The sequence below is a fragment of the Corvus kubaryi genome, unplaced genomic scaffold, assembly GCF_017639235.1.
Source record: "Corvus kubaryi isolate FWS band 111438036 unplaced genomic scaffold, C.kubaryi_AGA036_p1.0 37398, whole genome shotgun sequence".
Classification (NCBI taxonomy): domain Eukaryota; kingdom Metazoa; phylum Chordata; class Aves; order Passeriformes; family Corvidae; genus Corvus; species Corvus kubaryi.
The window spans coordinates 49,990,053-50,004,872 of NW_024581137.1; the positions used below are offsets into that span (position 1 = coordinate 49,990,053).

Here is a 14,820-nt window from a genome sequence, read left to right on the forward strand (position 1 = left end):
GTTGATCTTAGCAATGTATAAAGCTGAGTGAATGAACTCAAAATGGCAGATGAATTTCATTGTAAATTACTGTAAAAAAATTTCATATGGAGAAAAAATAGCTTTGCATACAAAGTTGTGGGTCTAAGTAGTAATGTAGTTAGTGTAGTAATAGGTAATTTGATGAAAATGACAGTTCAGTCCCCATTATCAGTTGAACAAGGAAAGTGTTTTTAAGAATTATTTGGAAAGGAGTAGAAAACAGAACAATATCATTTGTTCTTGCATAAATCTATCCTTTGCCTGTGTTTAAATACCACATATAGTACTGCTTCTCATACCTCAGAGAGATTGGAAATTCTGGTTGAAGTGGAAAGATTCAGGGAAAGGCAGAAGGCATGACTGTAAGTATGGAATATCTTCCATATAACAAGTGGTGTAGTAAGGCAGGAAACTTTATTTTGGAAAAAAAATAAAAAAGACAAGTATGGTATGAACTCTAGAGTTGCACAGTGAATGTGGACAGGACTGTATAATTGCTTTTGCAATGCAAGAACAGATGAATCTGGCAGAAGGCAGGTTTAAAATAAATCAGAATGCAGTTTATAGTTTTTCCAGTTGTGGATAATGAGGCTTACATGTGTTCAAAAATTTACACATGAGGAAATTAATGGAATTGACATCCACTGAAATTTAGCAAGACTGTGGAAACATTGTTAAGAAGTCCAGGAGGTTCCTGATGTGCCTTGGCCTGTTCCTAACAAGCTACTCTGAAAACTAAAAATGCTGTGACTCGTTTATTTAAGCAAAATTCAAGATATAACATTATGGTTTTTGTTACCACTGGAATCAAAGTAGTAGTTTTCAACTTCCTTAAATGCTGCTGACAAAGTACAGAGGTTCTGGGGACAAAATAATGCCACCCCAGAGAAAGGGCAACAAAGTGGTGAAGGATCTGGAACAGAAACCCTGTGAGGAGTGGCTGAGAGAGCTGGAGGTGTTTAGCCTGGAGGAAAGGAGGCTCAGGGGAGACCTTATCACTCCCTACAACCACCTGAAAGGAGGCTATAGCCAGGTGGGGGTTGAGCTCTTCTCCAAGACAAATGACAGGACAAGGGGAAATGGCTTCAAGCTGTGCTAAAGGAGGTTCGGGTTGAACATTAGGAAAAATGTCACTGAAAAGGTGGTTGAGGACTGGAACAGGCTGCCCAGGGAAGTGAGGGAGTCACTATCCCTGGAAGTGCTCAGAAATGAGCAGATGTGGCACTTTGGCATATGGTTCAGTGGGCATGGTGGTATTTAGTTAAGGTTGGACTTGATGATCATGGAGGTCTTTTCCAACCATAATGTTTTATGATTCCATGAATTTCTTCAGATTCACCAATTTAAATTCATAGTTTATATAGTAATTTAATCTAATGATTATTACATTAATATCTCAGGCATTTTCTAACTTCCATTTGCTTAGTGAGTTAAGAGTTTCAGGTTTTGATGGCTGCCGAAAGATGTTTTTATGACTTTTTCATAAGCTTCTCGTGGTATTTCAGTGTGGCTATCGTGTTGTCAGAACTAAACCTTGTGTTTGCCCTTTACTAAAGAAAAGAGCTCACAGTTCTACCCGTGCGTCAAATATTTTAAATTTTAAAAGTATCTTTATTTTCCTTTCTAACTCATGAAGTTGCAGGGCTTGTCAATGTACTCACTAATCAGTTCATTTATTTTAAGCAAACTTCTTACTTCCAGATCTCTAAAGCCAAAAATAAATTCCCTTAAAAAATCAACAGCAATGTATACTTACATAAGAAGCTTTTTCAGGCTCTGGTTGTAATTAAAAATTTTTAAAGTCAACAGTGTCTTGAAGAAAAGCATTCCAAGTACTTTATTTACCAAGGGAAGCCACAGGAGAATAAATCAATACATACTTCCAAAGTAGGCACAGGTAGGTGCATAATTCCATGCTGTACTGCTATTAGGTAACTTGACATCCCTCCAGGAGCTCGGAAAGCAGATCTTGTTTACAGAAAATGAATAGAACAAATGGACAGAAGAATTTCACAGTCTGTCACATCCTTAGAAATGAAAAGAATTTGGAAATTGAGGTAATCAGATGCCATAATAATTATAGGAATGTAAATTATTCAGATTTGCAAAAAGGAATCTATTTGTGCAGATGTTATGTACGTGCAAGTCTCACTGATAGCCACAGGAACAGTTTCTGTGCAGCACTTTGGTCTTATTATTCATGTAGCATATATTTCTGTAACCAAAATGGATACACTTCATATTTTCCTTGCACTATTTAAGGTTTAAATATAGGGAACTATATTTGAAGTTTTCCATCCTCCTCTGTGGGGTTCGAAAAATGTGCAGGTTAGAGAAGACATGGGATTCTTTAGCAACTATGCAAAGAGGTGAATGACTTAAAATATCCACTAAAAACCAGAGATATGGAACTACAATAATAAAAATGGTTTCTTCTATTGTCTTGGAGTTTGAGGTTCGTTCTTGGTGCACACATGACCATTCTTAAGGCAAAATAAGCTCTCTAAAATCCTTTAGAGACCTTCTTGCTTATAAAACTTTTTTTTTTTTCCCAGTAATTTTCAGTTCCAATTCTGTGTAAATGTTTTGATTGCTTTTTTTTTTTCAGTTTCTAGGGATACATAATTATATGGAGAAGCTGACAACAGAGTAATTTAAAATTGTGAATAGCTTGCTTTCTCACATTAGCAATACCTTTATTTGTTCTTTGAGACCAGAGCAGGATACCCAACATTTTGCCAGCTTCACACACTTTGACGTTCAAACGACAGAATACGTCTTTCATCAAGTAGCTGTCCTCTGGCCTATTTCTGTTTCATAAGTCAGGTTCAATGGTGCAGTGTAATTTCATCTCAATGTTTTGAAGAAATAAACTTTCTTGAGACATAGGTGACCTGCTCTAGGAGTAATTACAGTTGGCATGACATCATTTAGGCAAACAAATGTTTATTTCTTTTCAGTTTAAAGGTCAGGAGAAATCTAGCAGAGAACAATTATCAGTAAGATAACTCTATGTAAAATTGTAATATATTTGGTATAGAAATGAGAAAAGAAGTTGCTTTATATGTAGTCCAGAATCCTACCATTTATGCAAAGACAGTGATAATAAGTCTGAAGTTTTTCTGAAGTTTCCAAGCAAATAATTTTGGCATCAGGTGCCTGTAATGGTCATATATACTGAACACATGAAAAAGAGATGTGGGAGAGAAGTTTTGGGTACAGACACTCAGCACTGCTGAATTGAAATAATATTTGCTTGTATGTAGCTGCAACCTCTTAGTGCTAGAGTCATGCTTACATTTCTTTTTGTATTGTGCTGAAGTGCAACATTTTAGGTGTTACAAAAACTGAAGACTTAAAAGCAAAGGGCTGCATGCATAATGTAGGCATGGTAGTGATGGGGATAGGTAGCACAACAAAAGGCAATGCATAACCAGGTATTAGGGAATTAACAGGTCTTGTGTTCAGGTTCTTGTGTCTAAGATGCCTTGCGATACCACCAGCATGGAAAGTTAGATATTTTGATTTATTTAATGTATATATAGGAACATCAAGAAAAATTTTCAATTTTTTTTAAATTTTCTGTAACTTTTAACTAATCCATTGGTTTCGATGGTTTGGGGGTTTGCTTTTTGTTTGTTAGGGCTTTTTTTTACTTTTCTGTTGCCCTGTTGGTGAAACTCACATTTTCACTCTGTGCATGAAAGGGACTATTATCCTGACTTAGAGAGTAGGTTGTTGAGTCATATGAACTTGTCTAAAAATCATTTCTCTGCAAAAAATTTAATTCTGAAAAAAAAAAAAAAATTGCAAAATTACTTCTGCTGAAACAGACAAATGCAAAAATAATATATTTTTAGTCAAATTTTACTTTGTTATACAATATAACAAGCTAATTTGAATAAAGACACTGCCTCAGAGTTATTGGAATAGATTTAAAAACATATAGAATTTCTCAGCAGTTTTAAATGACTGAAAATGATTAAATCTGTGATCTTACAGATTTCGAGACTGAACATTACAAATTTTGGTCATGTCCCAGCTGAGCTGAAATATCCATGGCAAAAAATATGCAATAGAACTTTTTGACATTGAAAGTGAATATTTTTGTTGAAGTTGACAGCTCTAAACAGACAAAACATCATCCTTAGCTTTTAGCATTAAACAGTCCTTTTGAGATGAAAAGAATACTTCAAACCCCTTAGAGTTTACTTACCCTGTGTAGTGTTTTCAGCTGATGTCTTATTGGTTTGGAGTGGTCCTAGATGTCACAGTTCTGCTCCTAATTAGGATGACTAAGTGGCTGATCTCTTCATAAGCCTGGATCCAGTTGGTGAAGAAAGTATTTATGCCTTATTCTGCCTCTAATATGTTATTTTTTGCTTAGCAGACCTGAACTGTATTTACAGGCATCAAAACTTACTCTTCTAAATATGTGGGATTAGGTATCTAGGTAACTGGTTTAATTTCAAAGGCTCTTAGTTCCCATCACACCCTACAAGCCTTTAGTGACCTTGGATAGTTATCATGATGGAATCCAGAACTTTCTGATAACCATGAAATTTAACTTCAAAGCCGTGTCAGACAGTGAAACAATCCACCCACATTAAAAAAATGGTTCCAGGTTTTTCTTTAGCTTGAAAATACTCATGAGGACCCTGCCTTATGCAACCACTGCAGAAATCTGTGAATTGCTCCCATTTCTTAAGCGCATTTGGCAAAATCAAGATTTTGACACACGTCCAATCTGGGCCCTGCTAAAAGGGGCTGGAGCTCTGACATCAGCATATTTTGAAATTTTTTTCCAAATTCGGGGCTACAAATATGCATTATAAATGTGTATTAAAGTTGTTTATCAGTTAAAGTTACAGTGCTTAAATGCATTTTGGAGCTGTTAGCAGAAATTATTTTTATTACCCTTTGGTATAATTGAAACATACACTTCAACTTTTAGCAAATAAGATGTAAGTTCAAAATATTGCAAATTATTTACGTGACTGTTTTCTTGTATTCATTCTAGTCATGCAGTGACCTCTTCTTATTGGTCAAAGAGGGTTATTTTTCCAGTATGCAGCATGACAGAAGTACAATAAAAAGCACATTCATGGAATATCTCATCATCAGAAAGTCAACTGATGAGGATCTGGTTCTCAACTTAAATTCACTGTTCATTTCTAGGAACGCTGCAGAGCCACACTCTTCTCTCTGCCAATAAGTATTGACCTTACCAGCATTGCTGACAGAAACATAATAAGTATTGTTATCCATTATTAGCAAGAAAATTTTTCTAGGAGGTTCTCAGCAGAACAAGAGAGAGAGAACTGTCTTCAGATTTATCTTTATAAAATATAACTTTGGATCTCCATATAATAAAGCTACATGTAATATCTGCATGTAAAGAATGTGTAAACGTAGAGAAGGGAGACTGGGAGAAGGAGCCACAGTACAATGAGGAATGAACCATCAACTGCAAGAGTAAGACTGTGAAGTTTTATTTAGTTATACACTTATTTCGTTAAAAGCATATTTAGAATAGATATTACTGACGCATGTCTGAAAAACTTTAGGTTTCCTCAGTTTCACAGAGGAATTTGAACAGAAGCTGGGAAATATCATTTAATGAAGTGATTTCACCATACTCTGATTTTCTTTCTCTGGTTATTTCAGTTTGTGATTAAATACTGTCTGTCTTTTGATGCTTTTTCGATCAGTGTTAGTTAATTGTTAAAAGTTCTTTCCATTATACATTTCAATTAAATAAATGTAATCTGGAAATTTATTATTCTTGGTAATGCTTCTCTTGCTGACATAATGAAATTTGACAATTTTTTTTTGTGCTGGTTTGCTAATAACAACATCCACCTTCTTTTTCATGGTGACTGTCAGTGCAGGAGATACACATTCTGTGTCCTCAAAAGGAAGAAACTCCTATTTCTGGGCAAAAAAAGTCTTCCTTTTCTCTAAAAAGTTCTTTCAAAATCATTATAAGCAGCCCTGGTTGTCTTGTTGACTTTTGGCATATGCTTTGCAGGTCTTGTGAGAAGTCTCAACAAGATGAACTCTCTTGCTTCAGGTACCAACCTGTCCATGCTGGCAGAGTGTCTTTGTTCCTTTTCCTACCCCACAACTGTGAGCAGTGATGGTTGTTTTGAACATATTCATTGGTCAGTCACTGTCAGATCTTAATTCAGCTGTGATGAAGTGAACAGAACGAGTTGAAAGTCTTCAAGTGAATTCCTTCCCTCTATCTAGATTTTTGCAGACCATGCGATTAGATATCTTGCTCTCTGAGAGGGTAACAAAGAATGTGTGTGTGAATAATTTGAAGTTCATCATCATCTTTGAAGAGAACTGACAGCTTCTCTGTCAGAAACTTTGAACAATGTAGCCAGGAGGCTGTGAGGTTCATCTGATTTCATGTGCCATGTCACTGGTTTAAGTAGGGTTACAATTCTTTGGTCTGTATTATGAAAAGTAAAGGTTTGACAGGTCTTTTTCTGTTCCTACCTCTCCTAAGTATTTTGGTGAAAATGCTGAATTCTCCTACTCAAGCCTCCTTAGTTCACATTGTCCTTTTTCACCTCCTGAGCCCTCTGTAGTGGATCGATTTCCTTCACTGTATCATCAAATCTATCTGAATTATTTTCCTCAAATCCTTCTGTTGCTGAATAAAGGATGTCATTATGGTTTTGAAAATTATTCAGAAACTGAACTGTCTCTTTCAGTACCAAATGTCTGATACAATGATTAATGAGTTTTCAAGATGGCATTTCTTTCCCACCCTGTTCTTCTGTTGAAAAATAGAACAAGTGAGGAGTGCGACCATTCAGTAAATGCGCCTCAGTCCTGAAGAATAACAAGTACCTTTGGTTATGATTCTTCTCCATAGATTTCCTTCTAATTAAGATATTCATTGCTGTAATTAGTAAGGATGGAATTCATTTTAACATACACCCCTCTCCTCTAAGAATAACTGTGAGGAATCTAATTTTAGAGCAAAATATTTCTCATCTTTAAAACCACTTTCTGTTTTAACAGAAAATTATAGAACTTCCTTCTGTTCAACTTATAAAGTGATGTCGTCTATTCCAACATAAACCCCTAAATCCAGCTGCTTAACTATTGGGAACTGTAAAGCTAGCTAGTAATTTCGTAGTATTGGGGAGGAACACAAAAAAGAGCTAAGTAGCATTATGTAGTTAATATTCTTTAATTTAAAGCAATGATGGTTTATGTCATTGCATTTTCATGTCTCTTATTTACACCCATTCATAGAAAACTATCAGATTGGTATTAAACTAAAATAAAGAGAAACACACCATTGGTGTAGTGTAGATATTAGAATATTTTGGGATACAACAATTAATACCTGAACCACACAGTTATACCAAGGGTTCAATAGGAAAGGCAGAATTGACGCTTAGATTAAAACTCATGTATTTCTGTTAGGTGTTTTTTCTGAAATCTGTAAGCAGGTCTATGGAGACTGGTAAAAATAAGTCTTCTATTTAAGTAATTTATATCATGGTTTAGAGGTTAATAGAGATTTTAAAGCTGAATTTTTAAAAGAGCCCTCTGGTAATATATCTAAATGCATTTTAATAGTGTGGGTAGAATTCATCTAAATCAGTTGCAGCTGTCTAAATGTTAGGCATTTATTCAAAACCAGTTGCCTAGATTGCCTCTGTTCACAGAGGAAAGATAGAAGCTTCTTCCTGTAATTGCTGCTCAGTAACATACTCAAAAATTTTTTTTCTATTGATAGATCTCTTAAAATCTTCTGGTGCAAATCCTGATTTCTTCTATGTAAGTCTCCTTCATTCACATTGTCCTTTACTAACATATTCAAAGCTCTTTAAGAATTCAAAATTAATTTAAGATAAAGTAAAAATACAAAAATTTAAATTTTGATAAATATTACCATGTGTGATACTATTAAATAACCAAATTCCTGCAGTCAGCTTCTTCACACGTACACAGCTGATAATGCAGGATGAAACTGCCCGGTAGTTGGAGTGCAAAGTGGTTTTCTTTTAAGCCAAAGATATCTCCCAATAAATTTTTGGCTATGGAAGTGAAAAGTCTTTTTCCATTTAAATTTGCTACTGATTTCCATGCACAGATTTTTGAAACTGACCCGTACATTTTATGTGTAGGACAGTTTTCAGCTGGTGCAAATCAACAAATAGCTGCTCTAAAATCCATGGTGCTGAGAATGTGTGACTGAAACAAAACACTTTTATTTTTTCTATAGCAGCAGTACTGGGGCTCCCACTGTGGACATAGTATCAAAAAGTCCCTATACTAAAATATTCGAGAACTAATTTTATTTCTGACTTAAATCAAAGCACGCAGAAATCCCCAAACCCAAGACAATTGCTTAATGTTGTATTTTGCCATATTATTTAGCAAAATTGCTTCTATTTAGCATTTTTATGAGAAGCAACACATTTTCCAGGAAAATTGAAATATATGTGCAATATGATATATACAACAATAATAATTACAATTCCAGACATCTCTAAATGTTATAGTCCTTTAATAAAGTTTTATGCATTTTTGTGCAGTGTACTTAAGACACTATCTCTGTTTACAGCAGATCCTAAGCATATTAAAACAAATTATTTAGGAATGCAACAGAAGAAATCTGGTAATGCCAGTACATAACAGGCAGCTTTTATGTCATGAATAGATTGGCTGTGTAATATTTTTTGATGATTATGTAACTTTCTAGGTAAGCATAAAGAAGGGAATTGAAGAAACCCTAATTTAGGTCAGATAGCATTGTAACCTCATCTTTCCCTGGAAAAGAACAGTCAGTACTTTTTTTTTTCCACCTATTAGACAGATTGATTATAACTTCTCAAAATGTGGAACAACAAGATTAACCTAACGATTTTAAACTGTGCATGCAAATAAACACTAGGCACCATGTGGAACAGGGATAAGGTAGAACAGATAGTGTTCTATTTTAGTCAGTACAAACAGGAAAATAGTCTTTATCTGATGTAAATATCCTATTTTTAATATATGAAATTGGATGATTAGTAGTCTTGTGATTTTAGCTGATAGCTTTCATATCAGCCAAAGAATAAAAATTGTGACTGAGAGCGGTGCTACTTCAGGGGTCTATGAAACATAGTTGTTATTTAAAGCACAAGAAAAAAACCACAGAAAATCAATATACTCATCTTAGAATCAGGCTGTTGTCCCTTTTACCTGGAGAAAAGCAATAGCATGAAAAGGCCCTTCTCCAGAAGCGTGGTGTTTTGGTAACAGTGTGTAAGGACAGCTGACCTGAACGTGGGAGCAATTTGTTCTCTCGGTAGAACATGATTTACAGGATCTTGGGAAGGAGGCACAAATGTGACCCTGCATGAAAGGGCAGGTGGAGGGTTTCTGGCTGAAAAAGGCTTAGTTAGGAGGTCCAGGGGATTCACGTATCATCCGTCTTGAAAATAGGCACTTGCATGACCTTCTGCTGCTGATAGCTCGTGCCGGGATGTATCTGAGAAGGAAAGTAATGAGCTCCTGATAGTGGGACTAGGAATTATTTGAGAGCTTTGGGAGAGTTTTTAAAGATAAGAAAAGTTTGCTGGCAGTGCTCACAAGGGCACACTTGTCAGCAGTGTTCAGACCTGTGTGTTAACATTGCCTTCATTTTAAGCAGTCTTTCTCCTATGGACTGAAGGCTACTTCAGCAGCTGCTGCTCCTACCTGATACTGTGCACAGTTGTTAGGGAATGTTTGGACTACAAGGTAAGGGACTTGATTTTCATGAATTGTTTGTCTTCTGGACTATCTGTGGCCAAAGAAGGGAGTTTTTTCCCCCTGAGCTTTCTGAACTCCACATATCCATTCTGACATGCAAGATAAGATCAAGTCAGATTTCTCACGTTTGATCTTGTTCCTATTTGGAGATGATGTTTTCCATTGTCTGACAAAAGTTGTTTGCAGGATTTAGAGATTAATAACCATTGTAATAATCTGCAAATACTAAAATCTTTCTAGTATTACCTAGTCCTCAGGAAAATGTTAAATCCCTTTGTTATGTTTAAAAAATACTTTCCATAAATTTGAACCTGCCAGATTAAGAGCAATTGTATGACTTTATGTTGGCCGAAGTCAAAAGATATCCCTTGATTTTATCTAGCCATAGATTTTTCAAGTAGTGCCTGTAAATTCTCTGCACCTCTGTTTTCTTAATTGTAAATCTGAGATATGAACAGGAAAAGGCTTTTTATGAAAAAAAATTAAGCTATAATGTGTAAGTTAATTCAGAGGATAGACAGTACCATCACCATAGGATAATTATGCTCATTTTTCCCTGTGCTGCTTCTGCTGCTTTTTAGTATTTTTTTCCTGGTTGCATCAGTGCAACAAAATCAGGATGACAGCAGTCATAAAACAGTTTTGGTTGAAAGATCCGTCTAGTGGGTTATTTAACCTGTCCCCCAGAATTGTGATGGGATTGGCTGGCAGGAGATCATATAGCAAATATTTGATAGCCTGTTGAAAAAAAAAGACAAAAAAAGACAGATGAGAAAAAAATGTATATGCCAAAATCCAGAGGGTGCCTCTTGGCAAAGTTTTATAGACATTTTAGATCAGTAACAAGAAAAGGTAGGTAGCTACACCCCATTACTCCTTCCTAAACAGCCAGGTAATTACTTTTGGCATTTTGACAAGTGTTTACTGGAGTGAAGGTCAAAGCTGTCAGCAGAGAAGATCTATGCTAATCTGCTCAGCTGGAGAAGACTCAGGTAGCTAATGTTTTGTAATTAGAAGTTGTGGAACCCAGTTTTCACTGTAGTTTTGCACTGAGCATAAGTGAACTAATAATACAGAGTAATTTCATTTATCATAGTTCACAAAATTAGCTAAATGGGTGCTTAGGAGTAAACATCCAATGTGAAATTGGAGAAATATGGGAAATCTGTGGTACAGACTAAATGTATATTTGTGTGCATATATTTGTATGTGTAGTGTTATATATAGACACACAAATGCATCATACATGTTTATTATGTATGTGTTTGTTTGACTTCACATGTACACAAAGATAAATAATGATAATACTTTTAATTTACATTGAAAAATATTAATGAAAAGAAAAAAAGAAAGTAAAAGAAGAAAAAGAAAAGAGAGATAAGAGAAAAGAAAAATAAAAGAGAAGAAAAGAAAAGAGAAGGAAAGTAAAAGAAAAGAGAAAAGAAAAAAGAAAATAAAAAAGAAAATAAAAGAATGCACTTATTGTACTTAATAAAGGTGCAGGAAATTAAAAAAAAATTGCTGGAAATTCACATATAAAAATTCAATGCATGCAAAATATTCCCATTTTTCTTGTGGGAGTTATCACTTCATCCAGCACTACTCTGTGAATGGATTTGTTTAATCCAGAGGGCTTTTAAACTGCTAAAGTACTTTAGCAAGATATGAGAAAATAAGAAAGAAAAAAACCCCAAACCAAATAAGTGTATTAACACAATTATGAAGAGAATGAAGATTTTTATAATACGTGTCATTTTTTTTATAATGTTGATTTTCTTTTCATGGTGCTATATTCATGTTTTTATCAGACTAAAGTAAAAGTGATTCTTCTTGCTTGTTGTGGTGTTCTTTGTGCTATTGAAAGTGTGTGTATGTGGAGATATATATATATATATATATATATATAAAGAGATAAGCAGAGAATGTTTCAGAGGAGCTCAAAGTGTTCAGCTGTGCTCCTAAACTCCGGACAGCTCCTCAAGTCTTTAGTGATTTCACACACAATTCAGTGTTCATTCCCTCTTGAGTTTGTTTTGTGAATTAAAATACCCAATATAAGTATTTGGTGACCATGAAATTCCTACTGTGCATGGAGAAAGAATGCAGACCTTCAAAAAGTAATGGTTTGGGACTGATTGGTGTGTACTGTGGAAATGGAGGTCAGGATTTGATGGCCAAATCTTAGATCTAAACCTAATGAGATAAGGTTGCAATGTTTCAGTGCTTGCAGTCGGAGCTGGACTAGGATTTCATTGGTAGCACTCAAAACATACTGGTTTTTTTGCTGAGGAATTTTTAACCTTGATCAGCTCTGCCAGAAAAACTGTTGAACTATTACCAGTGAAGAGCCATGGGACTGCAGCACTGACGAAAACATTCCTCTGATAATTTTTGACTCTACATATAATCCAGAGCAAAAAGAGATAAAGCTTTAAATCTAGGACTAAAGAGCAGTATGTCAATCTGAAACATAGACTTTAATTGAGAGAAAGATTAATTTTTTCTTCTGAATTTCATGACTGAGCCTTTTTCAACTGTTACATCATTGCAGGGAACCCAGAACACAACTCATTTTGGAAAGAGATCAGAAAATGCTTCCTTTTTTTTACCCTCCCCACCCTTCCTTCTCTGAATGGATTTTGTGTATTATTCTTTCTGACATTTCTCTCCTTGGCATTTTTCCTCTTCATGGGAATCACCATGTATTCATTCTCTTAATTCATTTAACAACTTGAGGGTATATTTTGCATCCATGTGCAGCAATATAGCTGTGAAACTCACATTAACATTAATGGAAAATGTGCAGCTAAAATCAACCACACTGGGTGTAGTTACAACCCTTGGCTGTAAAATGGATTTGCACATTCAAACAGGAATTATTTCCACTTGAGAACTGGGAAGTCAGAGAGGTTATTACATTATTTTATATTAAATTAGAAGTATTTTAACATTATTTTTTAATGTGTTTCAAACTGAGAAATCCACCTGCTATAGAACTTGTTATTTTATGTTGCAACATAATGTTTTCAAAGTTAGGTAACATTATAGGCAAGTAAACTGCCTTTCACTTGGCAGCTCCCAATACTCTACTTTCTGTACGGTTTAGGAAAATATGTTAATGATTATTATTTGATGGTAAGTTAATATCTTTTTAATTTCGTGGTGAAGAGTCAGATGCCCCTCTCAGGTTTTCTGGTGTAAACATGGATAGATCCAAACATTTGCAATGGTTTTCTCTGTCCTCCTGCAACTCTGCTTTTTTGTCGGGTCCCTTTTCCTCTTGTTCTATCCACGGCTCTTTTCCTACTGGCAGCAAAGCTATCATAGAATAACTGAATATCTGAAATCAGCAGTGGGGGCAGAAAAGAGCTGAAAGCTGGGAGATGTGGTAAGCCTAGAAAAGGATGTACGGGTAGATGTTTGCAGAAGTGGCAGTATGGACAAGGAAGCTGATCCTCTTCTCTGGTTATTAAACTGGTGATGAGGCAGTGTTTGCATACTTATCACATGGTTTTGTACATATTGCTTCTACTTCTCTGATACTCTTTGCCAGTGTGAGTAAGTGCATCCATCTCTCACATTATATTGGTTTCTTGCTGTGTTAGATGTAGGTAAGGAGCATCAGAGAGTTTAAGAGCTCTAATTTGGTGTCTTCCGTAAAACTGTTCAACTGATATCCATTATATACTGATATCTGTTATGCAGCAAACAACCATAAATGCTAGTTGGCAGATATTTATGTGTAGAGGCGTATGTACCAAGAATGAATTATAACTTGCCCTCAAGAGTTTTAAACAAACTTAGTGGAATATTGCCATACAGGTTAAATAAATCTTTGCTTTAGACAGAAGGCAGTAAGCATCTAAGACTTCTCATTCCAAAAGAATGGAATCTTACATCTCAGATTTCTTCTCTGAGAATAAACAGAAATAGAAACTATTACAACAGAATGGTCAGTAACACAGCAGACAGTCCACAGCATGTTTTCACTATCACGTGGATACCTTCAAGTTCTGACACCCCTAGGAACAAGCTTCAATGTGGCTTTTAGTGTGCGTCTAGTAATTGCTATTAGGTTATCATTGGTGCCACTGGTGAACGTCCTTCATGCTCCCAGTCCCTATTCTGGATAAACACTTGCAATTCACACATGGTCACGAAACCACTGTTTCATGAACAGTGGTATCATGAGAGGTAAAACTGAGTTTGGGGTAGATCCGTGCAGGAATATGAAGTCTACTGCTGGTCAAGCCCTACCCTCACCCAGGCAATTATGTGGGAGAGATTGTGTTGATGCTTATACGTGCTAAGGTTAGATAGTACATTTATACCCTTTATATTTAACGATACTCTGCATTCTTTTAACATCTTTATCGCATTAATAAGAGAATTCCTGGAAGTTGGTGTATGTATTTTTAAAAAAAGGTGAAACCAGTTGTATTTGATTTCCATACTCCTCCTTCAGAGCACTGCTGGAGATATGATTCGTGGCTAAAGGAACCAGATACGGCCATTCATATAAAAACCAACTCCAGGGTAAAATCACTTTTCACAGATTTTAAATGTACTGTGTAGTTCTTGAATTCTTTCTTTCACGTCTGAAACTTCAGTTATACAAGGAAATTCCATTCTTCACCATTCTGTTCAGGAACTGTTGTACCCAATAGAAATGCACTTGAGTGCATCTTCTATTTGTGGAGATCTTAAAGAGTTCTTGAACACATTCCAAAATGTGCAGATGGGTTCTGCCCTTGTGCCAAGGGAGATGGGAGTCACAGGTCTCCAGCAGCGTGCAGGGGAGCCTAAGCTACTGCAGTGACTTTTTCAGAATCACTTTTTAGAGGCTGGTATTTATCTTGATAAATCAAAGTGTTTATAATTGATGGTGAAATAGTTATTTTTAATTTTGAAAGATGTCCAGATTCATGAAGTATTGTCATACAGAACCTCTAACACTAAATGTGGTAGGACACAGAGGAAGGTTGTGCCCCCTTAAAATATCTTCCATGTTTTATTTCCAAGGATCTT

The 14,820-nt window shown here is 35.5% G+C and overlaps 1 protein-coding gene across 4 annotated transcripts in view; it reads left to right on the forward strand.

Moving 5' to 3' along the window:
- Positions 1–14,820, forward strand: part of PTPRN2 (protein tyrosine phosphatase receptor type N2) — a 654,654-nt gene that overhangs the window by 299,773 nt on the left and 340,061 nt on the right. The window lies entirely within an intron of this gene.